Genomic DNA, 27,805 nt, shown 5'->3' with positions numbered 1-27,805 from the left:
GCTTTAAAGAAAGGCAGCTTCTAGTCACCAAGGAATATTGCAGAAAAATTGCCTTCTGAGCATGGTTATATAACGCCCACTTATTTTAATTAGACTTTAGCTCTCAAAGTCCCACTTTACCTAAGTGGCATGATCACTGAAACACAGTAGAGATCTGTGATAGCAAATGCAATCTATCTGCTCCTTTCAGCAGTGACTTCTCCTTTAATATTTTGTCTCTCAAGCATGTGAGCCCCAAGCAGCTACTTGCAGTGTTGTCTATTATTAGTGCTTACTCAGAATGGTCTTGTTCTCCAGCAGAAGTGCGAGAAATGTCTGTGTAAGCATTGCATAGCTTTAATTTTCCTACAGAAGAGTGGTCCTCAGGGAGGAGAGTCAAATAAACAGCAGTCTAAACTGTACTCCAGGTAGCTGAACACCAGGAACAGGACCAAACCAAATTAGTCACAAAGTGATGCTGATGTTAGTCTTTTCTCAGGAAGATATGCCAAGCAGAGACACGTTGTTTTGTTTTTTTTTTTTTTTAACAAGTAAATTCCAACTAATTAAAGGTTTCCCTTCCTTCATTCTATTTGAATTTTTTTCTGCAATAAAGGCTTTGGCAAGCAGGAAAAAGATGTTGTGATAGCATCCATTAACTCCTCAAACCCTGCAGCCAGCTGCCTCTTCTTCCTGTTTTTTGTGATGTGTCCTGCTGCAGAACATAGAAACCCATTTGGCCAGGCACTGAATGAATACTATTTCAGTGTACAAACCCAAAAAGAAAGCCAAATTGTACATTTGTCATTTCCTAAAAGGATAATTTGTGTATGTAGGTGGCAACAATCCCTTTCTGGGTTTTGGTTCAGTATTCTTGCACTTCTAACTGAGCAGATGAAACAATTTGTTTCCATGTAATCATGGCAAGTCTACAGGAAATTCCTGATAATTGTGCTATGCTTTGTTATGATGATGAATTACTGCACATGTTTCTGCCATTGCCATTAGTCTTACTTTGCAGTCTTCACCCTGCATGTGCTCTGAGATAAATTGGACATTGAGACTAAGAGGCAGCATCATCATGAACCAGAGTGTTATAAGGTCAACTTTTTTATCTTCCTTTCTGACATCAGCTGCTCTTTCAAATCTGAAAATGGGAGACATCACATTTTTTTTCTCTCACTGTCTGATTTAGAGATGGAATACTTTATGCCATCCCTTAATAAAAAAGCTGGAACTAATTCCAAGAATAAGTACCTTACAAAATCAAACACAAAATCCAATCCTACGTGTAGATAAAAAAGTCTTGTAGCAAAATGGAAGTGTGGGCTCTGCCTGGAGGGAAGAGATATAGCTGATAAAAATTCAGGAGTGTATAGATTGTTAGAGGAATTTGAATAAACCTGTTTAGGAAAAGAGTATAAACAAGGTAATAATCAAATGATAGAAGCCATAGTGAGCATTTGCAGCAGTTTGTTTTACCGAGTGGATTGTTTATTTCTCAGAGTAGTCACTGCAGTCAAGCAGGGAAAGAAATGCAGTCGAGCATCTGCTCCATGTCTGCTTTCTCTCAGTGGACACTACAGATTTTGCCAGACACGACACATACACACAGAAGGCACGTTGGGAAGAAGCTCAAAGAACTTGCTCAGTCATCTGGCAGTATCTAGACTAAAAGAATAGCTAACTACCAAATGGATAAGTTATATCAGGAGCTACACCTGTGTAAACTGCATCCATAATCACATTTATTACGGTCAATTCCTACAGAAGTGCTGTAGTGGAGAAGTTAAAAGGAGACTTAATGCACAGATCACATGAGTAATAAGATTATCTGAATTTTTTTAAGGAAATTGCTCAGGGAACTGATATTTACAGAACATTAAGCTTTTGGGAAAATTACTACTTTTTGTTTAGATTCTCTTAATAAAAGGCAACTTCTCTTTTGTCAAAAATGGACTGCCAAAAGGTTTCTGTGTAGATATGCTCTCTCAGTGCTTCATCAGTCTTTTGTTGCCTGATGTTCCAATATACCAAATTCCTGGTGATCTTGCAGTGAGGGGGTCAGCACCAAAGTATCTGAGTATATCTAAATACACAAAGGTTGGTATCTGATGCCCTCTCTGCCCAAGATTCTGCAGCACAGGCCAGTTCCAGCTTGGATCATAGCCCAGTTTGCCATTTACTGAGCCTGCATGAATAAACTGAGAAGTGTGAATTTTTAGTTCACATGTTATTCTGTAATAAGGTTATTCTGTCTAAATGCAATGTGAACCTGAGGTGACATAAAATGTGGAGTTAACTTATGACCATCTAAATCTGATCATATAGCTATGCCTTAAAATGACCCTAAGCCCAAAATCATTCTTCTGTAACTCTTGTGAAAGTAATTGCTGGTGATTTCTGCTTGACTGGTTCTGAAGACAGAGTATGCAAGGCATGCTTGTACTCCTGAGGAACAGATATGAATGAGCTTCCCTCCTGTTAGCCTGTTGAATAGGAGGGAAACCATAATAAGCCACTTCTTATGAGTGCTACTGCTCCTGTGGCAGTGGCCTTTGCAGATAAAGCTGTTCAAATTCCTGAATTTCAGAGATTCAGCTGACAACGGAGATACCTAAATTTGCTATGCCTCCCTGCAGGAGTCTGTTTGTGGCCTAAAGGCTCAGTTCAGTCACCCTCACACAGGAACTGCTGGCATTTCAGATGCCCTGCAATGTGCAAGGCTCCTTGATAGCTCTGCAAGATGTATTGCCAACAGGACAGGCAGGTTATGCTGTCCATCTCAAATGGCGCTGGCTCCTTCTGTGTGGGCAATGGATTGAGCCCTCAGTATCAAAGCCATTGTTAGAGTTAATAAAGATCAAGGCTGGAGCCCCTGGAGCTGAGTGAGTGATTCAGCTCAGCAGCTGCTGCTTCCCTTGGTTGGGGTGAACTCAGTTGTGCTCCAGGTTGCATTGGCTGGATTTCTGCTGACTGCAGCAGGCACGTGAACAACTGATGAATGTGTGCATGCCTAGATGTAGATAACTGTGTTTAAGTAGCCTAAACACAAAAATTGTTTAAATGGTCAGGAATAAATCCTTTTGAAATTTGAAAGGATAGTGGCAGAAGTTTGTTTTTCCTGTGGAAGTTTATCAGGGGAAACAGCTGTTTACCTGGCACACAAAAATTAACACATAAGACAGACCAGCTAACAAATGACCTGTCAGACAGGTTCCCAAAGACAAGCAGAGTCTATTGCTTTGTGTTTTTTAAATGTTAGAAGACACACTAATGATCAGTGGAATGTTTGTAGGAGGTGAACTGGAACTAGATAGCATCATCACAGTTTTTGGCTGCTCTGATCCCAGTAGCTTTGTGGAGCAGGATTTCCCATTCCTCATTAGTGAAGAGCTAAAAGGGAAAAGGTGGGCTATTTCTTTCAGCGGTACATTTTTCAGGGAGTGAAGGCTGAGCTTTATGTGCTGTTTCTCTGCTACAGGGCTGGCCTTGTTGTACTGGAGACAGAGGTGCAGTAGTGTTCAGATGTGCAAAATTTAATTACTCTGATTTATCAAGCAATTATTTTTCCTACTAGTTTTATTTAACTGTGGGAGATCTCATCCTTTCTTTGAGCATAATGAGTGCATTTGCTTCGGGAGGCAATTTGCCATTCACAGATGAATTCTCTTTAACAGTGACTTTGCCTTTATTTTTCATTTTAAAATGAAATTACATTCTCAATTTGTTAGCAAATTTGGGTAGTAAATTTCTTAGTATATGGGAACAGTGAATTCTTTATTGCATGATGACACAGCTTCTGCAGGAAAGCAATTCTCATCCAAAGCTTCCTTCTAAAATTGATAAGCTGTGCTGATGGAAGATGGAAATTTTGAGTGTGAACCACCAGGCTGGGGAAGGTCTCATATTCAGAGTTTCTATTTCCTGCATAAGAGCACTTAACTTCTAATCTATAACATAAATTATAATCACCACTTCCATTTTTCAGCCATTTAAAGGAATTAAGGATGTTCTGTTTCCAAAGTACTTGGCATAAGTGCCAACATCCAGGACATGGTTGGAGTCTCTAATTGTCAGGCTTGCACAAGCTTTTAGCTCAGAGTTTCAGTAAGGGGACACCATGTCATACCATGTCACACCTCTGGTTAGCTTAGTGCTTGCTGGTTTACTTGTGATTCTCACTCCCACTCAGAAGCATCTCTCTCTTCTTTGCATCATGAGAAGGATTTGTTTCCACTACCCATGTCTGTGGTTGCTGCTGAGGGATCAGATAAATCAAAGGAGGTAAATCTTGTTCTGAAAGTATGGGCTTAACAGAGAAGTGGGTTAGATTGGTTCTGCTTCTGCTGTCCTGGGGAGAAAGGTAAACCTTCTCTGTGAGCCTTTAAAAAGAACCATTACTGAAAAACCCTCATTCAGAAAGGTCGGCTTTGTATCAGTCAAAGATGTGACTTGCATATGACACAACTCCAGATTTCAGTGGAGAGGGCCTAGAATCAGACAGCAGGCCTCACTGAACTGTGGAAGCTGACTCCTGCTGGTTTTGCCTCCATTCCCTTTCTTTGCACACTTAACATCTTGTAATTTGTCTATTTTTTAGACAATAGTATTTTGTCTATTTTTCTTTTAAGCAAATTCCATTGAAAACTTACCTTTTTCTCATTTAAAATTTCATATTATCCATTCTAAACTCTTGTGCTAAATTGGTCTTTATAGTTCCCAATTCATACAGAGCATCTCATCATGTTCTCTATTTTACCAAACCTCCTTCTACATTTTTGTATCACTGCTTATCACATACATACAGGGTGGCATCTCACAAGCTCTGTAACTTGCACCAGATTCATTTCCCACACTCATAACAGCAGAAAACAGCCTAATTTTCATTAGAAAAGCAATCCAGTTGGAACAAAAATAATTAAGATACATCACTAAAAAAAAGCCATGTGGATCATGACAGGAGAGAAAATGCTCATCACATCGATTTTTCTTCTTTTCATTCTTGAATGCTTCAGAGTTTTCACTTGATTCATGGTGATAAGATGCACTTAATGTAGTTGCAATCTAGAAATCACAGGATCTCACAGAATCAGAAGAGCTGAAGCTGGAAGGGGCCTCGGGAGACTGTGCAGTCCAAACTGGTGCTGAAAGCAGGGTCAATTACAGCATATTGCCCAGGGCTGAAGATTCTATAACACCTCTGGGCAATGTGTTGCAGTACTCAACAGTATTCAGTTAATCTATTCATAACATCTAGATAGTAAGGCCAGAAGAAAGCACTAAAAGCATGTAATTTAATCTCCTTCAGAAAAAAAATAAGGAAAGACCTTGTCAGTCATTTCTGTATAAAGCCACATATACAAAATTTTGCAAGACAGTGTATTTCAGAAGGAAGGACTTGTATTTTCAAATGCAACTAGAAGTAATTGAGACTTTATAACATCCACTGGTGATTTGTTCAAGTAGTTTTTTTGCCTCTGCAAAAACAGATAGAAAAGAAACTAAAAGGACACAAAAAAAAAAAAAAAACCAAAAAAAAAAACCCAGGATGGCAACTCCCTTAACAAGAAGCTGTGTCATTTATGCCTAAGCTTTTTTTGATAGGTGTTTGTCTGTCTTTTCCTAGATAAACTCCAGTGCTGGTGACTGAGGTTTGTGAATAACGTTGGTTGTCCACAAATTTTTCCAAGGCCTGGCTTTGAATTTTCCTTGTTGGTATATATGTAAGAAACTTCTTGCTTTATGTGTAGTGTTCATGGAGAATTGCTTAGTCTCTTCCTTATAGCTGCTTTTCTCACATCTGAAAACTGTTAAAGTTCCTATCAAATGTCTCTCATTTAGATTATATGACCCATTCAACCCTTCTTGAACAATATTTTATTGAATTCTATCATTCATTCCTCTCTCTTAGCTCCTTTCAGATGACCTAGACTATTCTGGAGGAGCAGTGCTTGTAACTGAAAACCTACTCCAGTGGATGCTGCAGCAGCTCTTACAGCCAGCCTTTCATTTAGGCACTGTGTTTGCTTTTGGCAATGTTATTGGCACGTGCTCTGATCTGATCCATTTTAATCCTCAGATCTTTCACAACAGAGCAGATCTGTCATTCTCTATCCTCTATCCTCTATCTGTGTAGTGTAATCTAAATGCATAACTTTTTTTCTTTTCCCTCTAATATGAATCCTGGTTTTTCAGGATTGTTCTTTAGCCTTTTAAGATTACTTGGAGTTTTATTCCTAGATCTTTCAGTACTCAAAACTTCTTCAATTTTGGTAGGATCTCTGTATATAACAATTATATAATATAATTAATCATGTTATATAAGTGATTTTTAAAAATATATCAGATTCTGAAATATTGTCTTTATTATACTTTAATTTTGAATGGAATATCCAAGAATAGTTGTTGATGCAACTTCCAGCTCTGAAAGTCATTAAGTTGCATATTTGTTGAAACCAACCTACCACACAAAATTTAAATACATTCTTACCATGCTTTTTTCATGTTCTTCCTTGATACCTGCTAGTGGCTTCTGTCGTGGAAAGGATACTCAAATCAGTGAAGTTTAATTTTGACTTTACAATCAGAGCATCATTTGCAATAGTAAAGACTCCTGAGATCATTAAGTTCAGCCATCAGCCTAGCACTGCCAAGCCCTCCCCTGAACCATTCCATAAGTGCCAGTCTATGTCTTTTAAATGCTTCCAGGAATGGTGATTACACCACTTCCCTTGGCAGCATGTTCCCTTCCCTGTTCCAACGCTTGACCACCCTTGCAGTGAAGAAGCTTTTCCTAATATCCAATCTAAATCTCACCTACTCCAGCTTGAGGCCATTTCCTCTCATCCTGTTGCTTTTTGCTTGGGAGAGAAGACCAGTTCCCACCTGGTTACAGCTTCTTTCAAGTGGTTGTTGAGAGATAAAAGGCCCTCCATAAAGCTCCTTTTCTTCAGAATAAACAGCTTCAGCTGCTCCTCACAAGACTTGTGCTCCAGAGCCTTCCCCAGCTCTGTTGCCCTCAATGCTCCAGCCCCTCAATGTCTCTCTTGCGGCGAGGAACCCAGAATAAAGCATTTGAGGTACTGGGTACAGGGGGACAATCCTTGCCCTGGTCCTGCTGGCCACACCATGGCTGGCACAGGCCAGGATGGCATTGGCCTTCTTGGCCACCTGGGCACAGCTGGCTCCTGTTCAGCTGCTGTCAGAGGGCACCCCCAGCTCCTTTTGCACCAGGCAGCTTTGCAGCCCCTCTGTCCCAGCCTGTAGTGCTGTGTGGGGTTGTTGTGACCCAAGTGCAGAACTGGCACTTGGTCTTGTTGAATCTCACATCACTGCCCTTGACCCATGGATCCAGCCTGTCCAGTTCCCTCTCCAGAACCATCCCACCTTTCAGCAGAACAGTGCTGCCACCCAACTTTGTGTTATCTTGTGACCAACAACTCCTCCTGTCACTGGTTATTTTTGTCTTACTTATTTCTCATTGTTACACCTTAACAAATCTGATCTCATACAAAGAATTAGATTCATTTACTATTGAAAGTATTTGATATTGAAAGGTCCATGCAGACAGTCATGACTTTTCTGTCTTCTAGGTGTTTGTGAATGGTTTGTTTGACTCTTAATTTCAAGATTTTTCTAAAATTGAAGGTAGTCTAAGTAGTTTTCTCTCCTCTAGCCTTTTTTTTAATTAGATGTAGTTTAATTAGATGTAGTTTAATTAGATGTGGTTTTTCTGAGTTCTGTGGAGCCTAATTTATTTTTGACTGGTTTTCAAAACATAATGATTTATCATGCATGGGACAAAAGGCAGGCTTAAGGAAAATACCTATGGAGAATTTCCACTGAGCCTATCTTGGAACCTCTCATTTACCTATTTTCCAATCTGTTGTTCTGGTTTTATTACTCATCTCTATCTCTGCAGCTCATTTTCTTAGCTGTAAGATCAGAGTTGACATTTTACTGAAGACAGAAGCAAAGATGACATTAACACTGTGACCTTCTCAAGATTCCTGTTGAGAAAAAGACCGGCATTTTTCTTAATATTATAATAGTAATAAATTTTCTCCTACGTTTTACTTTGTCGCTAGTTATCTTTCACCTTTCATTTTATTCCTAGACTGTTGACACTCTAGGATGGATAGTTTGTTCAGTATACTAGGAATTGTCCTATTTTTTGTTCCTTTTGTTTCTGTTTGTTTTAACAGCATTACTGGCTCTCTTCAACTCCTACTCCCCTTTTTACTGACATTATGTAAAAATCTAGCACTTCCACCTCCAAGTGTTTATTGCAGTCTGCTGTCCTGAGTTCCATGATTTATGATGTTTGTGTTCTCCCTTCTAGCCATCTGAGGCTTGTTAATTCTGTCATCTATTTCATGGTCACTCTGACAGGTTACTTTGCATCTGCACAATCTCAGCCTGTTCTTCCAGGCTGGCCAGAAGCACAGTCAGGGGCCTTTTCCTTTACTTGCTTTCTGTAGCTTTTGTAGAAATGAATACATCACCATAAGACTTTGTTACCAATATGTTCCTGCTTCCCTGTTTTCCCAGTGGTCTGCATGATGGAAGAGTCCACCCCAAACCTGCCCTGTGCTCTTCATATTTTTGCTGGTTGCCCAGAAAAGGCATTGTCCACCTTGTCTTTGTGACCAAAACATGACAATTTTCTTTCATCTTCAACATTTTAGCAGGTTTTTTTTCCTACATCACCTAGGATTCAGAATAATATCAGTAATCCTTGATACACAGAGAATATGTCCTTTGTTTTATTTTTCAGTGAGAGCCTAACAAAATATATAGACATATGTCTGCTAAATAATTAAATTAGGCAATATGGAAGCAAAGTCTGGTACCTTCTCAGTCAAATTATCTGTTGGTATAAATCCCATGCTTTCAGTATGGGTTCTTAAGCAGAAAATGACCTATATTTTCTCCTTGAAAATGAACAAAAATTACATGTATTTTCTTAAAATCTGAAATTAAGTTTTGATTTTAATTTAGCAAATCATAAAACATTTGGACTAATTTTCTGAACCACGTAATTATTACTTTAAATATTATATCCAGGATAGTTCATAGACCAGAGGTAGTATTATTGCAGAGAAAACTAAACAAGATTATGAGAGTAAAGACAAAACCCAAGACAAAGAAACTCACTTTTCAGATCTTGTGGATACTACATTATAAGGCAATGAGGATTTCCCTTTTATATGATTAATTCAGATTTCAATAAGTAAATTCTTCTGCAAAACTGCAGTCAATTTTTCATCATTAATGCAGAAGTTAAAAAAAATGTTCTTGCTCAAGATGAATGAAGAAAAAGACATAATATTATTGACTTTCTTAAACCAATCTCATATGATGGATTTATGAAATGAAAATAATATAGAAATTCCTTAGACTGTGACAGGAAATACAAATCAAGTGAATGGAAAGGCAGTTGCACTGAAATAAAGACATTTCAGAAGATAATGGGTTCACTACAAAAGGGTCTTCTGTTAAGTACTTCCTATAATTCTGTTTTCAGTGGAGTACCTGACAAGAGACAGGCAGAGATGCATGTGGATACATCGTGGTTTTGTTCACTGGTAGCTGAAGATGTATTAGGGCTGTAGGCAAAGCAAATGCAGTGAGGGTTGGAAGGATGGAAAATTCCTTGTCCAACCTGGAGTGCTGTTTCCTGGTTAGTACAGAGCCAAAGAAACCAAGAAGAACCTCCAGGACTGACTTACAGTGCTTTAGTTCTGATTTAACTTATTTAGCTAAAGGGGAAAGATCATTCAGTCACAGTGATTAGAGGCATAACACCTACAAAGATCAATCCATTGTTTCTTCTGGGTCTCAAATGTCATCAGGAAAGGTCTACTAAGTTGTGCAAAGTCGTGTTTAGTTCCATATTACCTTTACACTGTTTCAAACATATTTTCTGGAAAAGAAAGCATGGTGCCAGGCAGAAGCTTTCATGGTTTAAGGTGATCTGTTGACTGGAAATCTGGGAAACACATGGAAAGGATGACCTAGGAATCATCCACATCTTACCATGGCTTTGAGACATTCACACTCGCTGCTGGTGGCTGGGCTTGAGGGTTTGCACAGCATCAGGGGTTTGTGCAAATTATAGATGAAGATTCGTTTTTAAAATTCAATGACGATGTCAAAAATTTTTCTCAAGAAATACGAGATCATCTTTCGTGATGGTAGTAGGCCTGAACACACAATAACTTGTGTTCCCTCGTATTACTCCATGTGGGAATTGCTAAATGTTTCTTCTTGCTGTTAGAAAAGGAAAAAAAAAACCTTTGTTTTCTTGTAAAAGCTTTCCCCACTACTACTTTTTTTTAATTTATTTAAATAGAATTTGGGGCTATAAAAGGAAGAATTCTGGCAATGCTTTTCTTAGAATTGTTTTTTTCCCCTTCTGCTTTGACATAGAAGTTCTTAACACTAGAGAATGAATAATAGGTAAAATTTCTCAAAGGTCATAAACCTGGAGCAAAATTTCCAATGCCTGCAAATTTCCAGTGCCTGCCCAGATATGTGTCAAATAGGCATTCGGCTTTTTATGTAGAAGTAATTGGTTCATACTATCTAAAACCTGTCCTAACAAGAGAAAAATAGTAAGTCTCACTCGAATTCATGGAAGTTGATCTCAAAACACATGTTCACAGAGCAGCAGATACCAAAACAAAAAGCATCTTCAAAATCCATTTTAGAGAACTTGAATAAAGCCCTTCTCTATGCTAGATCCTCATCACTGTTCTTGTTAACTACAGCATGTCTTATGCCTCATGTGCGCAGGAAATCAAATTCAGAAATGATATAATTTCCTACAAGAGTAATGAGTGGCTGCCTTAAGGGGTCATCTCCCATTCTGCTACTTCACAATAAATCTGAATGAAATCCTGTTTCAGTGAAAGTAGTCACTAGAGAGAAATAGAACAGAATTTAATCTCTAAATTTTAATGCTGAAACAGGAAAATGAAAAGTTACCATTCTAAAAGTGTTTTTGGTGGATCTGCCCTACTTTAAAATAATTTAGAAGTTGATATACTTCCCTAAATTGAGAAATTATATTTTTTTTTTCTTTTTTTTTTTTCCTAACCTGAACCTAAAAAGATCTTTATAATCATTTTTGAGAGCATGGTAAATATCAGAATAGAGGAAAAAATATTTATTGTCTATAATTTTCCTCCAGCATAGGCCAACAAAACTGCTAAGATGAATTTTTTTGTTGCCTTAATCCTTGTAACATGCTCTTTTAGGGGAAAACCATACAGCTTTACAGTTTTTAAAGCTACAGGTCCCATTCCTGATCAGAAAAAAACCAGATAATGGTAATACTGGAGCATACAGTCACCCCAGGACAATGGGCAAGGCATCTCTGCTGTGTGTTGAATTAGGCTATGCATAAAATGGGCTCTAAAATTGTTAGATTGATAGAGGGGATTTTTTTTTCTTTTTTAGGAGCTATTCCTTTTTTCTTTTTTTCTTTTGCTACAGGAAAAATAGCAAATCTTTTTCAATATAGGAAATCCATATCAGCATTTTTAACTTTTCTTTCTTTTTATCTAATAGGTATTCTCTTATGATTTATTAAAAGGTATAGAACATGTATTCAGTTAAAACTGCAGAGAAATCAAGTTCTGTAACAATGAAATATTGTATGAAAGAATAGAGAAATATTTATGCAGAATCTTGTGGAATTTTTATGTGTTTGCTGCATATAAATTAGGCCTATATCTTCACCAGGGAGAGACAAGAATAAATAAGTTCTTTGGGAAGAAAATTTGAAGTTTTAAATAACTAGCTGATGGACAAAGCTGAAATAAAAAAAAAAAAAAAAAGCAGAAAAATATCTATTTCCTTTGGTTTGGTTATAAATACCACTATTCTTTCTGATATTTATGTACTTGAAAGTGTAAGGTCTATGAGATGAACAGCATTCTAAGAAATGGGCATATTGGAGGAAACATTTCTGTACATTCAATATGAGTGAGGATTCTTTCCTTGTTCTGGATTTCATCACAAAATATTTGTAAAATTACACTAAACAATAACTTATTAAAGAAATTTTGCATAACAGTACAAATGAGAAAACAATTTGCTTCATTTTGTTCAGCTTGAAATCAGAACTTTAATGATCACCCATGCAATGGTGGTGTACTTTATGAGAACTGGTTGGGAAAAGTTTGTACAGTAGATATTTAGAAAGAGAAATACAATGCCAGAGATTAAATAAATTACAGGTCTAAGTATTTGTTCATAGTATGTGTTCATACCTCACTTTATGTGTATTCCTCACTCTATAAACCAAAATATATCTTTGTGAAATTATTCCTAGCTGGTTCTCTTCATCCTCATGAGTTTGTGTATAATACATTAAATTATAAAACAAAACAACAGAAAACAGTATTAGAAGACCATTAAAGCTGTAAACAAATAAAAGAACCACAAACTTGAATATAGAAGAGTATTGAAAGAATGTGTAAACATCCAGAGTATAGCACTCCCTGATAGCCTCAAAGAGCACTGCTGAGCATGCAATTTATCATGTATCATATTAGGGTTGCAATTACAGGCTGATGTTTTCTGTTAAATGACACCTTCCTCATAGATGATTGATCCTCTAAAGCAGGATTATTGTCCCATGACCCCTCCAGTTCTCCCTTCCTCCCCATACCCCAACTACACCTGCACATAATAGAAACTGTAATGTATTAAATGTATGGGTTTCCAAACACATGGACAAACATTTTTCCATTCCCTGTAATTTATCTGTGAAAATTGACCTGCTCTTCATTTTCTGCTGAGTTTCACATATATTTTTAAGAACATGAGAAGATACTATGTTGAGGTAATAGTATATGCAAATGGCATTCACAGCTGCTACACCCATGGCTATTTTAAGATTGTATATGCAAGTATAATGCTGCCACTGACTGACTTTGAGGATTTTAATCTTCCATTTTAAGACTATTTGGTGGCAGCTGTTTGATAAAATAAGTACTTCATATATCATTTGAAAAACTTAGCTGAGAATAATATGATTATCTAAAACTGACTGCAGAAAAAACATATGCAGTTGGAAGGCAATAAGCCTAAGTAGATGAGAAGAACTTTACAGGCTATGTCTTCATAGGAGATAATTTTTCTTCACAGAATAAAAATATATTTTTCATTCAATATTGGGCGTTATAATACAGAGGAAAACTCGCAAAGTGAAGTGTGGGAATTATGCTTTTACAAAAGGCGTAACCTTTAAATATACACCTTCTAGAAGAAAGTCATTCAACATTTATAAAACTGTTTGAGATTTCCAACAGGTGTGGAAACCTGTGGAAACAGCGTGTGTCTACAAAACAAAACCTGTTAAAAGTGATTTAGTGCGACACTCCTTGTGCCCCAAGACAGCCACCCCCCTTCGCTGGCTATAAACCTCACCCTGCTCAAGCTGCTGGAGCAGAGCCAGCTGAGACCCAGGGCCTCCTCAGAGGGGTCACTGCCCGGGGCTGCTCTTGGAGAGAAGCAGATAATAATGTTCAGCTGGGAAATTACTGACAGATAACGTTCAGCTGGGAAATTACTGTGGACCAGCAAGCCTGGATTATGCTCTCTGGTATCTTTGCTGAGTTAAGTTTTTCCAAAACCTTCAACCATAATATTCACAGAACCTTAGCCCTAATGTTTCCCATAAATTTCAGGCTCATAATGGCATTACAAGCTAATTCAGGGATTCTGCTTACAATTTCAACCAGCTGAAAGTATCTAGCCTTTGACTATTGTCCTTCTCTAACTAATTCAGCTTTATGGTAAACAACTAAATACATGTTGCCCATTATATCTGATATTCTAAAAGAATAAAAGAAACAAGTCTTCTTTCCATATGCTAAGAATTCCCAATCAGATTCTAACAAGATAGGTTATAAAAGAAGGGTTTTTTTCCAAAATATGTAGGAGAAAAATAAATAAAAAATAATCAGAAATTGCCAATTGTGAAGTTAAATACAGAGTTAAGAAAAATGCTGCATTCACGCAAGAAGTTAATTCTTCAACATAAAATGGCAATAGAAAACTTGAGCTCTTATGGTTCCTGTGAAACCAGTTGCTAAAATGTTTAATTAAATTTAACTATTTAGGAGTATTTAGAATTCAAAACAACTCTTGTGTAAAATGTTCATGTTACTAAAGGCTGCCCAAGAATAGGAGCTTAAGATGGAGTGTAGAGAAAAATACATTACTCAATTGAAATAGTAGAAATTATTGTATGTAGTTAGGAGGCAATTTCCTGAGTTGGATTTTGTCCAAGGTTCTGCATTTGTCACCTGAAGCTTATGGGAAAGACCACACAATCTTTCATGAGCACGAGTAACCGTGACCTTTGCTTTAATGCCTCAGGACAGCAGATTCAGAATAGCTGCTCCTGACAAAGTGCTGGTACAGTATAGATATGGGTAACAGTACTATTTATTCCTTGCTTAAGTCCCTGATTTTGTTGTTCTTGGATAAATACAAGAGGTATGAAAAAATAGAATGACTATTAAAAAAATCTGATCACTAGAGATGAGTAGTATTACTTTTTGGTGAAGATTGTGAGTCTGCAGACCTAAAACCTCCCATTTTGTAATGTATATGGTACTGGCATTTCCCTAACTGAAATTTTTCTTCATGACTTCATAAAATGGTGGGGCTCTTTAAAATTCAGTATGGCAAATGTGCAAAGCATTGTGCTGGAACCCAATGTTATCTGATTCCAAAGACCACGAACCAAAGACCAAACAACAGAATATTCTCTAGGACAAAGAAAGACCAAAACAATCAGTGGCTGTCTGTGGACTGAAAAGCAAAACCTTTCTTATGGATGGAACTGCCTGACTTTAGACACTGTTTTCCATCTGTGGATTGCAAGGCATTTTATTAACGATAATGAAAACATCACATTGTCTTTTTGTGAGAAGTAAATGTTATCCCTGTTTTGCATATGGGTAATGATGATACTGGCTCTCATCTTCCAGTATTGCTCTTGACTATTCCCTTCAAAAGCTGCAAGTTGAAATGAAATTGAGTTGTGATGAGGGGAAAAAATAACCAGGTTTTTGGACTGAAATCCTTTGAACCTTTCCAGATTATTTTTCGTAGGACTGTCACAGGAGTGTGCTTACACTGTGAGATTGCTCATTGTGTCTAGTTAAGCCATGTTAATTAGAAACAGGACTACAGACTCATTGTGCCATTATAGTCCTCTTTACATGTAGCTTGATTGATATTTTATGGCTCTGTCGAGTTAATGAGTCACATGGGATGCAAACATTCTTTTTGTTCAAAGTTTAAAAATATCACTGCACATACTCTTTTAAGTGCTCTGGAGAAAGAACTGATCACAGGTGCTCTATAATGCAAATGTTGTATGAATGGATGACTGGACTGAGTCTTCCATATGTGATTTTTTCTTTACAACCCCAAAAATCTTCCTCATGCCATGCATGAATCAAGACAGAAACTGATATAAGATTACTGTGGTTCATTTATTTTTTGTTTTATGAACTTTACAGTCTAGCATGCAGTGAGAATGATTGTAATACCTTCATAATAAGCACTGTCTTTTCCTGAAGGAATGCAGTCAGAGAAAAAACTGAGAAGAAATGAAACAAAGTCTTTCCCTTCTGTTCAGGAGGTGCAAAAGTAAAAATGTTCTCTTACAGCTAAGTTGGGAACAAGTTGGGTACTTCTGATAAGCAAGAGAAACTGGGTCATTCAATAGATGACCTCCTGAGGTTCCTTCCTACCTGAATCAACCTATAAGCTTATATTTGTAAGATATAATAGTCCCACACCTGTTGCCATTACATCCATGGTTGTGATCTCTTTGGGATTCTAGTTGGGCATCTCTTACACTCACTGAATGACTAGGACCTGGTGGAAAACAATGCATGTTATTAAAAATGAAACCAGGAAAAATATAAACTGGTGTGGTTTGGGGAGTCAAAAGGAGTTAAAAGCAAGCACTCTCAACTTTTGCATACTTTTGAGCTGGAAATTGCTGTTCTGGTCAGAGGAGACAGTGTAAGCATCCATAAGATCATAGCTAATGCATATCAGTGCCCTGCAGAAATACATAGCTTAAACAGCTCCTTTGGCAGCTTGGTGGTGGTGACTTTTAATTTGAAAATGGCATTGAAAGGGTGAAGCAGTATTTGCTGAAATTGCTTCAGCTCAGATTTCAAGAACTTGACCCAGTCCTCAGTGATAAAGTAGTTTGGTTCTGGTTATCCAGATCCCAGGAACCTCTATGGCATGTAGCAAACACAGAATAGCTGAAAGAACTGACTTCAGTAAAAAATCTTACTAAAATCTTAGTGCAGAAAGACCAGCTAAAACTGTTTAAGAAAAGCAATCAAATTAAAATAATTCTCACCTTGTTTTTCCCCCCAATCTTTGCCAGGGATTGGATCAGAAGGGAATTTGAACTGAGCAGTGAATTCCATGACAAGATCAAGTTGCAGTCTGGGATGTCTTCTGCCTTCTTACCTGAATTCATGATCCCAGGCTGTTTGCTTCACACCTTTCTCCTTTTACCATGAGTTTCAATGCTGTCATACATTTGCCTCCTCAGCCTGTACCTGTAACTCTCTTCCCACAGATCATTTTTTCCCCAACATGTCTATTTTTCAGCCCTGCCCTTAGCCTTTCCACCACTAGTTTTATTCTTGATTTGGCCTTCAATCATCCTCTTTCTGTTTCACCTCCATTTTGTAATTTATCTTTTGTTTTTAGGGTTCTGAGGATTGAGCAGTTTAGAACTTTTTCTTTTTCAAGAGCTAATGGACCTGGCTCACTTCAGAGTGGACCCTATAGAGTTCATGAAAGTCTGAGGGAAAAAATGGCATTATATCGATATATCCTGGCAGCTTATTACAGTATTCCCCCATCCATCACATGCATGGTGCCTGAAAGGAATGTGTTGTAACCTTCTCTTAAAGCAGCTGAAAGACCAGAATAATTTTCCTTTGATAAAGGGTTTCTCTTTCTGAACCATGAAGAAAATTCTGCCTCTTTCTCAAGCTTGGCACTTACTTTCTCATATTTGGGCACTTACACTGAGCACAGGGCGATAAATAAAAAGCTGTTTGTCAGTTTAGATTCATGTTGGCACATGTGTTGGCATGATATGGGCATGTTTAATTACAGGTTCTACTCTTTTACAGGGAACACCAGATAGCCCAATGGCAGCATGTCCAGCTCTGCAGTGTTAGAATTAATCTCATGTCTGACATAAAAGAACTGTTTGAGCTTAATCAAAATTAAACACAGTTCTCTAATTTCTTGCTGCTGCAGCTACAAGTAGAAGTGATATGGATATGCACAGAATGCATCAGGATTTATGTTTCTGGCTAGAAATAAAAGTAATGTTAAAGACACCAATTTCCACCTCTGTTTATCTTTGTGTTTCTTGTTTATTGTTCTTCTCTCAAGGCTTTGCACCCTGGACAGTGCTAACTTTTAGTAGCTATATTTTTTAGTATTTTGTTTTTGGTCTTGGGACTGTTTCACCATTTGATTATATTTCAGCAAGGAAATAATGCAGGATATACTCTTTAATGAAGACAACTTGCCAAGATACAGAGAAAGAATTGCTTTGATGAGGATTCTCTCGGCAGGATACACAAAAAAGAATATTTGGAGGTCTTTTGTGCTTGGGGAGATGCATGTATTTCATAAAATTAATTGTTCCCAGTCTGTCCAAGGCTTTTTTCATGTTGGAATAGTATGTAAGAAAATCTAGATGACACAATACAGCATTATATTATGCTTGTTAGGATCCTGGCTCCTTGAGGAGCTTGTATACCCTTACTGTTCCTTCTGACCTTCATAAAGCACTAAAGATGCTCAGAGTCCTTTCTGGGACAGCCAGACTTTCCCAGGATGAGAGGGGAATACCCACAAGTCCTCTGCAAGGGTAGTGTCACCTTCCTATGCAAAAACAACCCTTGGAACAAATTCAATTTTTCACAGTCAGTAGCTGAAATGCCATGTCTTATGGAAAACTATAGATCTTCCAGTGTTATTAATATCCTACCTTTGGGACATACACACGTTGACCTCTATTCCCAAAATGTATCTTTGAGTGCTGGAAGTATCTTTACAGAATATAAAGCAAATATTTTTGCACTAAGATTATTGTATCTGATGGAAGAGGGATAATTCAGACATTCAAAATAATTTCCAGAGGCAGGTGCACTTTGTAGTGTCAAAACATTGAAGTTCTTGATGCTTAACAAGATAGTGACAAATTTCATGGCCACTGACCTCTGTTTCTGGAAGAAGCTACTGATATCTTATACCTGTCTTTCTAATTTTTTTCTTCCCCTATTGCCCAATGTTTAAATGCACCAGTTTTCAAAGGTTCATTCAACATCAGACCTCTTCAATGATTTCTCAGGCTGGTAACCCAAAATAGGTACCCTGGGCATGCTAAAAATACACAATGCATTGCAAGCATATTTAGAAGTCAAATGTGAGTTGAAAAGAGGAGGTGCATTGAGATTTCTGCCATGTAACAGCAGAGGCTTTAATGCAGGGGCAGTGCTGGAGCAGCCCCTCATCTGTGGTTTCAGGCCAGTGTTTGCACAAAGCACTGCAAGCTGCACCAGTGGAGCTTCTCTGTGGTGGAAGTGCACTTTGCTTGCATGTGCTGTGTTAGGTGATGCAATTGCTGCTTTTCTGCCTTTTCATCTCAGGGGTGCTGCACGTGGTGCTCTGGAAAGCAGCCCTGGGCCAGTGGGAGGGCTCAGACACCCAACCAAATTGCAAAGCTGACAAGAGGGAAATTTTCTTAGGGACCCAGTAGGGTCTGAATGGAGTTGATACAACTCAAGATGTTACTGAAAGTTGCTGGACTGGGCAGTGGGCTAGGATTTTCTCTTCAGTGCTCAAAAAGCTGTGTTCTCACCTTCCTATCTGTGGCTATTCCAGAGGCAGTGGGGTTTCTGTCCATCTAGAGAGTATTTGCCCTCCACCTGGGCATCAGATATAGAAAGAGAGTAGTCAGCATATCTAATGCTCAGGGACATAAGAGCAAATGCTTTCCCTACAGGATCAGCCCCAAAGCTCCCTCAAAAGGAAGACAGTTTGCCATGAACATGGAAGCCTAGAATAGTCAGATTGCAGCAGAATGCAGAATTGTGACTATGGAAAAGAGGAATACACAAACTAAGTGCTACAGCATTTTGAGGCAAAGCCCTGAGCTATCAGTGATTTGTTCTGTGCCAAGGATGTGGTATTTGCTGTATCTGGCATGTGCAGTTCCTCAGAGCTTGAATATGAAACATGGCTCTGTTTCTTTTCCCCCATATTTTCAGTGGATAACACAGATGCACTTTGACTCCAACCTCTCTAACAACAAGGCGCAATGGAAAGAGAAGATAATTGTTTTTTTCAAAATATGATGTTTTCACTGATTGGAAAGGGTGAGATCAAGCTCTGCTATGGGGAAAAAATGACCCAAAGTATCTTGGGCTAATAACTAGAAAGCTTTAAAGTCAAGAACGCTGTGTTCTGCAAGATTTGGTGGCACTGCAGGTGGGTAGTATGTGTGGAAAGTATGAAAGGTGACAGCTGGACAGTAAATTCATGCAGCTGAGGAGTTTCTTTGTTTTCTGCTTGAATAGCATTTGGCTCAGTGGCATTTTGGTCTGTGACTGGGTTCATCATACAAATAAATGGACTGTTTTCTTCTTGGCCCTGAAGGAACAGGCATGTGTTTGTGCTGCATATATTATCTGAGCAGATTCAAACCCAGCATCACACTGTCACATCCAGGACAACTTCAGGTCAGAGCAGGGTTTCAACCAGCTCCTTCCAAGTTGTTTTTGGTGATTTTGTGATCTAGCTGTGTTTTGATGCCCAGGGACAAAGGAGCCAGCTGGCAAAGGTCCTCATCCACAGCCTCTCAAAATGTATTTTAATGGGCTTCAGGGAGATTTGAATTAAGGTTTTTAGGCTGAAGTTCCCATCACTTGGTGCCAGTAATTAGGTCAGTTACTCCAAAGTGTTTAGTACTTATGATGCTTGTTCTTCATATTCGTATTTTCCAGAGAGCCCAAAGACCTGTTACATTTAAGCTACTGGAAGACCAGTCACAAATGTGCTGTTTGCATCTAGGGGATGCTGCACTCTTAATTGCTCATTCTCCACATATGCTCCAGAAAATATTGATAATGATAAAATGTTCTGTGGTACTGATAAATACAGCTTTCACAATAGATCTGATACATTTCTCAGGAGAGCAGAAACAATTAGAGAAGTTATGCATACTGAATTTTCTTTCCTCCTTCCTACCTGTTTGCAGTTAGTAAACAGAAAGCTACCAATTTCCTTTGCACTCTGCCATGCTAGAAATTAATGGGGTAAATGCACATGCTGTTTTACTTTGCCAGAGACTGGCTTATACAACAGATTTTTACTCTGTAAGACAGATTTTGCTGTATTTGTGCTTTTTTCAACTCCCCCTGAGGAGTATTAACTCAAAGCAATCACAAGACACCCATCCTTGCCTGCTGCTTCTTGAACTGCTGTATCCTCTTCTTTGCTTCTTGCTTTTCTATTTGAAGATTTTTTTATTCTTTTTTTTTTCTTGACGAGGGAACAGCAGCAAGCAGAACCATAAAGGGTGTCTCCTTTCCTAAAATAATAACTATTTGATGTGAGAAAACAAACCCACAGAACTCTTCTGTTCATGTAGGATTTGCTTTGAACAACCGTGTTCTCTTACCCAAAGGAAGATAGGTCGAGTGCTCTGTGAAGTACAGCACTGGAAAAGGAAGCCATGGGCACGCTTGGAAAATGCTGAGCTGCTTGTGAAGCTACACTGCATGTTTATGACTTGGTTTTCTAAGCAATCTCCAGAGCTTGAACGGATTACAGTGATACTTTAACAAGGCTGCTGCATCCATCACCAGCTTTCAGTCAGTGAGAAAGCTAAAAGATGGAAGAATGTAATTATTTCCGCATAAGCTAAGTGTTAGTGACTGATTATCATGAGAACTTTGATGCTTTAAACTTCTTCATCCTCTGAAGGCAAGCAGGTAAGTCTCACAGGCTTCTCCTCCCGTGCTCATTTTGCTGAGGGAGCAGGGGCTTGCAGGGGACTGGTGTCGAAGGGAAATGTGTTTGATATGAAGGCAAGCTGTTTGTCTCTGGATTTTAAACTAGCAGTATAGCACATTGTCATTTTCTGTCTGTCGGGTTACAAATCCATTGCCTAACAATAGCTATTATTTCTTTCCATAGCAAAGATATGAATCTCACTCCAAATTAATCTCACTCCAAATTAATCCCTAACTTTTATACATTTAATACAATTGAAAGAGAATATGTGTATCAACCATCTGTGCATACTGAAATAGCCATTTCTAAATCTCTTTCAGTTGTCCTATAATTACTTCTAGATTGATTACTGTGGTTAAAATAATGTTATTTCATATGAAAAATGAAATAATATGTATAGGATTGTACTTTCTAAAGATGATTTTTGTTGAACAGTTTCTCCCTGAAAACAGGGTTTCCTGATCTGAGATCTCTGGGTAGCTTACTTTTCAGAGGAGATCTGCATCATTGTAGAAATACTGTGGTAAACAAGGGGTTTCCTATCTTGCAAGTGGGAATCTAACAGCATCAAAAATAGATATTTCTTTCCCATTCACCCTTGAAAGAACACTTATTCTCTTTGAGTAATGGCATTGCTGTGCCTCTAGAGGTGAAGCTTCCTATCTGAAGACTTTTAACATAAAAGCCCTTATTACCATTTACGGAAAGAAAAAAAGACTCTTTGACCATAAATAGATTTTGTCTTAATTAAGTTTTTTTTGTCCTCTGAGAACATTTGCTACCTTAAGTATTATTAGTTTTGAAGGGCAAAAATTTTACATGATTCTCTAAGATTTTTGTTTATAGGAGTGACTATCAGAGAAGGAAAAATTTTGAGTTAAAAATAAATATTTATACTTCTTGTTTGCATGTATTAAAATATGGTTGTTTACAGAAAGAATTCATTTCAGCTCCATTTCCAATCTGGCTATGATAATTGAAACAAATCCTGCTGGCAGACACAATTATAAATAAACTTCTAAGAATAATTAGAAGTGTAATTAAGAGAAGACTGAGTTATTATCACTTTCTCCTCCGTATAATAATTCTGCATAAAAACATGAGAAATGGCTCTCATTAAAATCTCACAGCTGAGAAATCCACAGAAGGGAGTGAGACATTAAAACAAAACATTCAAGATGTGCAAATACTGTGATTAATTAATTAAACAGAGACCAGCTCCAAGGAAAAGTTTGAAAGCAATTGGGATATTTAAGAAACAGATATATCATAAAGAGTTAACATGTTCAGGTTGGTTTTGATTTGTCTTGTTTTGCTGGTTTTTGGTTATTTTTTAAGAGGAGATAGCTCAGAGTACCTTGTGGATCTATATTTGTGTATTTTGCTGGTATCATTTAACTCTGTGAAATCCTTCTGAATACCAGGACCTTATTCATCAGTAAAGCTTTAAAAATACCAATCAATTGAGTGACTGTTTAGGGAGGACTTGAAAGAGCCTAGCAGGGAATTGCTGATGGAGATTTTTCCCCTTCCAGCTAAGGGGCATTCTCTGTTAAACTTGAGACTTTCTGAGCTGTTCCAAGCGATTTTCACTGGAAGGATCCTTACAAAGACACCTCTGCTAATGGTAAAAAGAAAACCAAACCAGCTGCTGAGTCTTCTGTGAAGCAAAGAATGAACAGGCATAGGAGAGGTTTTAGGAGTCAGAATAGTGGTATTCTGGAGATCAGCTGTATTCAGAATAGAAATGCCAGCAGCTGCTTAAATCTGGCTTCTGTCACATTCCTCAAGGTACATTTATTCAAATACTGTGCAGTATCATGACAACACCCATACTGTATACTTTGGAGTACTGAATAATGTTCAGGACTACTTTGGCTGCTATGCTACATTAATTCTAGCAGCATCTTGTCTAGCAATTAAGAGCTTTAGATGTGAATCATATAAATATTCAGGTTATGTTACTTTTCTTAATGCTTGGAAGTTAACCTAGGACAGAAAACCTCTACTTCTTTTGCTAAAGGAGAAGAAAACCAAAACCAAACAAACAATAAAGAAGAAGAAGAAAGGGGAAAAAAATTTTAAAAAAGAGGAGAGAGAGAAATTTTTGTTCTATGGTATTAAACAGTAATGTCATGTAATACACACCCAAAAGCTTAACAGAACTGTAGTAAGACTAATTTAGCCCATGTCTGTCTAATCCTTCATTAGCATACTATTATTTTTTTTGCCCAGTGGGTACATTGCCTGTTGAGAAATAATGTGAATATTTATTAAGCAGTAATAACTGTTGCTGCTTGAGAGCTTTTTTTGCCATGTGTGAACATGCTTATCTGGAGAAGAATTTCAGGCAGATGATCACCCTTGGGATTCAATGAATTCATGCGTTGCATGTCCTATCTTACTACACGGCGCTACAGCAAGATTTCTGTTTTTCTAATGAGATTCCACTTTGAGCACAGACACTGCAAACACATCATCACCTCTCAGAACACAGTGCTTGTCTTCTGAAGTGTTTCAATGTGAGCACAGTACTAGACCATTTCAGCAGCTTTAGAGGGGCAAGGCTGCCTCTGTTTGGTGCAACAGGCTAAGCAGTTTCTGTCTGAGACTGGAGGAGTCTCCTAAGAACACAGCTCAGTCATCTTCCCATGGAAATCAGGGAGTGCTTTTCTACCTTTCTCAGAGGATTAGGGTAAAACTCTCTGTTTTGACATCTAACTTGTGTTCAATATCCATGATTTCCCCTCAAAAATACAACTGCCACTGCATACCGCTTGTAGAAAATAGAAGTCTAGCTCAAGATATCAGTTTTTAAATGGGTTGAAATCACTCATTTGTATTTTATTTGTATGCTAAGAAGTTAATTTCAAAAGAGATTTTCTTTTTCTAAGGAAACAAAGATGCTTAGTGTATGCAATGAAAATGGCTGCACTGCTAGCCAGGTAGTCACATTTTTTGTGCATACATTTTTGATTCAGCAGTATTGAAATGTTATTTTTAGAGCTAGGGTGATGTAAGGAAGCAGTGCTATATTACTGGTACATAACAAATGTAAACTGAAGCTAACTCTGCAATGAACAAAAATTAGTACTGCAATCAATTATACTTGCTACACTGATGGAATTAAGGGTGATTTCATTGAAATCAGTAAATGTAAGAGTTTTACTTTTCCTTAAATATCAAGTCAGATCCACTAATATTTATTTCAGACTAGATTGTGAAAGTATGAACAAACCCAACAATTATCTAACATAAGCTGTAACCTTTTATCATTCTTTGGTCAGTTGGCAGTTAAGTCGTAGTAAAGCAGCATTTATTTCAAAAGAAAGAGAATAAAAAATCATAAATGTTTTTCATTTTACTGGCTTTACTTACCATTTACTTACCACATACCATTTTCTTAGTGTTGCAATTTTTTGACAACTATGGTATCCTAGTCTGATTTGCATTGATGGAAAACAGAAAAGAAAGAGACCAGCTACCATATAGAATATGGAAAATAATTATTAAACTAATAATATATTTAAAATATGTTAAAAATGGGGGTTAGGAATGCTAAATATTCTGCAGATAGATGGAACTATGTGTACATCCTCTGTGATGCTTTGGATTTTTTTTTATAAAGGTCTATCTCTTGTGGTTAAATTTTTCAATTAATTGCTGATGACCTGGAAATACACTCACTGAAGCTCAGACTCTCTTGCATGTATTATGGCATTTAAACTAAAAAGGCAAGAAATCAATTCAGTTGTTTGTGCTGTAATTGACTGAATAGCAAATGTGACAACAGATCTTGAAAGGTCAAAATGAGAAACATGCCTAGAACACTTATTTGTAAATAATTTTCACCAGTTTTTAATCAAAATTTGGTTACTGATTGAATTATACCATTTTTTCATATGTTAAATAATTTTCATTATCTGGGCACATCTTTGTATTTCTGTTAAAATCACTGTATCTTTTACATACAATACTGCATTTAAAAATCTAATTCACTTCTCAAATCACAGATTCTGGAAAGGTGTGGCGTGCAAGGAATAAAATGATGGTCTTTATAGGATGAAGCTATGGTTGTGAGGAAGGCTAATGTTTTGGGAAGCAAGCTGTTTCATGTTTTCAGTGCCTGGTCCGTGCTGTGTCAGGCAGCAGGGTCAGCTGGGAGGAGGGAGGCTCTCTGTGTCACTTGGGGCCTCTGCACTGTGCTGTGGAAGGCACCTGCTGCTGACAGGCACTGCAGAAGCAGTCTGCGCACACAAAGAGCAAGGCTGGTGCACCTCTGATTCCAGCTCTCTGGTTTTCCCTGCTCCTGGCTTGCAGGGAGAATTCCCCAGAGATTTTTCTGCTTCAAATTCTTCAATGTCTGACTCTCTGTGGCCCCATCTCCCGAGCTGCCAGGGGCGTGTGCTGTGATTCAGGGCAGAGGAGAGGAATTACCCAGCACAGTAAGGAGCCCATCCACCCTGAGTGCCCTCTATCCCTGCAGCACAGGCTCCACTCCCTCCAGAGAAAGGAGTTTCCCTATTTCCCTGGCCTCAGCCACCACGCCGTGCTTGCTGCAGCACTCCCTTGCCTTATCCAAATGCCAACTTCCCACTTGGCCCTTACCTACACTCTGGACTAGAACATATCTCCAGAAGTGTCTTTTTCTTCCCATTTGTCTCCCTGGGGACTTTCTCTCACTATGAGGTGCTGGCAGTAGAGTCTAAGCTCAGAAATGGGCTCTGCCCAAGCCGGTGCCATGGCTTGTTTCATGTCCCTGTTACTTTGGTGCCCAAGGTCCTGCAGGAGGGGTCCTGTCTGGGCTTTGCCATGGAGATTTTGATGGGACACCAGCTGTACCAGTCCCTCAGGAAATGAGGGCTGACTCAGTCCCAGCTTGCTCTGGTCCTTAGGCTCACAGGACACTTATTTTCACAAAGAGGATAATGTTGCTATTGAAAGGATATAAAGGTGAGAAGAGAAAAGACACATAAAAAATGGAATAGGAATAGAACATATGCATTAGTCAGCCTTTTCAATGAATAATAAAAAGCATTTTTATGAGATTAAATCCAAGTCTTCTGTAAGTGAAAGAGGGATACTGTTCTTGCTTTCTGTGAGATACTGAATTTTATCTAAGCAGCCTTGCATTCTCTAAAAAAACCACTAAAAAGTTGCACAAATGTTGACATCTCCTCAAAGCAGCTCTTCTAAATTTTTTTAATAATCTGATACCTCCTTCTTACACACTAGTTTGCTTTCATTTTGAAATCACCTGTTGTTGACTTTCTTTCTTTCTATGGTTGTTTTGTTTTATTGTTTTGCCCTTCAAACTGCCCTTCCCTAAAACTTCTCAAGATATTTTCTCCACTACAAAGAACTTCAACACTGTTTGGCATTCTGCCTTGTAAAAAATAAAGTACAAAACAAAGCACATTAAAATATTAATACTTTGTTGTCACACTTTTAAAGATTGTACTGTTGGGGATAAAAACAGGCACCAGCATGAATGTAAAGAAGTAATAGTGGAAAGATAAAACCAGAACAACTTATCATGCTGAAAGAAATGTTTCTTTACTATGTGCTTGGTGAAATCCTTTCATATAGACTTAATAATTCCTTTGCAAGAATTTGTGAAATCTCTCCACCTCTCTTTGTTCCCTTAGTATAAATGTTCTCATATTTCTCTGGATGTTGTACTTGGGGAATAAAGAATTCCCAGTATATGCTCATATCAATAAACATATTGGATGAACTGAATATATTCTGTAATCTGCTTCATACAGCAGTTTTGCTAACAAGATCTCATGGTTTCCTGAGCTCTGAAGATATGTGAGCATCTGGCTTTGCTAAGAAAATGAGGCTAAACTGTAGATGTTTCTTTATAAAGCATGAAAGCAGTGTGGTGCAGCTAAGCTACTGTCAGAAAAGTAACTCTCTTCTTTAAGATAACCTGTCCCTTTTCACAAAGACCTGCTGTTTGCTGCTTAGATAGGGCTTACTAGATACAGGTCGGAGTTTTTCAAGGGGAGAATTCAATAATTCTGCTCCGTGACTGCAAGCTAAGGCAGTTCTCAGGGCTTTACCCTTTAACTTATCCTATCACTATGACTGAATAAAGAGCTGACCTGGCTCAGATCTTTGACAGTAATCGTGCGTGAGCAGTTTGGCCAAGATCTAGTGTTGTACTTTCTGCCAGGTCACAGGGAGAGAAACCTTGAGGTCTTTTCATTTCTTACATCTTACCTGTGCAACAGAAAGACAGCTTAGTCAGTGCTGAACAAATGCCATGATCTGACTAAGGATTTATACACCACAAGGGAAATGTCCTCTTTCAGATGCTGTGGTGTTTTGGGGAGTTCTTTCAGACTCTAGAGACACAGAAGTCAGTGGAATCCCTGCCACAAATTGCAGGGTCCATTCCCTTGGCATCAACCTTGCAGAAATCCTGTGTTGCTCCTCCTGGGTCATCAGTAGAGGCACTTTAGAAGAAACCCCTTTGAGCCAGCTCCAGTTATTCACTTATCCCATCTCTTTTGTGGACCAAAACTAAATGGCCTTTTTTCTGCTTCGCTCTTCCATGGAACTCAAATGTATCAGTTAAAGCAATTAGAAGGTTTTGTCAGAGGCATCCTTTTTGCATCAAAAACACCAAAGATGCCTAGGCAATTCCTCTGCATGGTGGTTCTGGTTTAGAGTGCACCCTTTCAGCCAGACAAGTGTCTTCTCTGTCTGAAGT

General features: G+C 38.1%; 1 protein-coding gene across 2 annotated transcripts in view; it reads left to right on the top strand.

Annotated features, from left to right (window-relative positions):
• The window catches only part of LOC102069867 (protein TUNAR), a 163,114-nt gene that overhangs the window by 100,369 nt on the left and 34,940 nt on the right, over positions 1-27,805 (top strand). The gene's annotated exons all lie outside the window — the stretch shown is intronic.

Source organism: Zonotrichia albicollis, chromosome 6 (assembly GCF_047830755.1).
Source record: "Zonotrichia albicollis isolate bZonAlb1 chromosome 6, bZonAlb1.hap1, whole genome shotgun sequence".
NCBI classification, from domain to species: domain Eukaryota; kingdom Metazoa; phylum Chordata; class Aves; order Passeriformes; family Passerellidae; genus Zonotrichia; species Zonotrichia albicollis.
The sequence above is the reverse complement of the archived record's forward strand: the minus strand, read 5'-3'. Positions and strand labels throughout refer to the sequence as shown.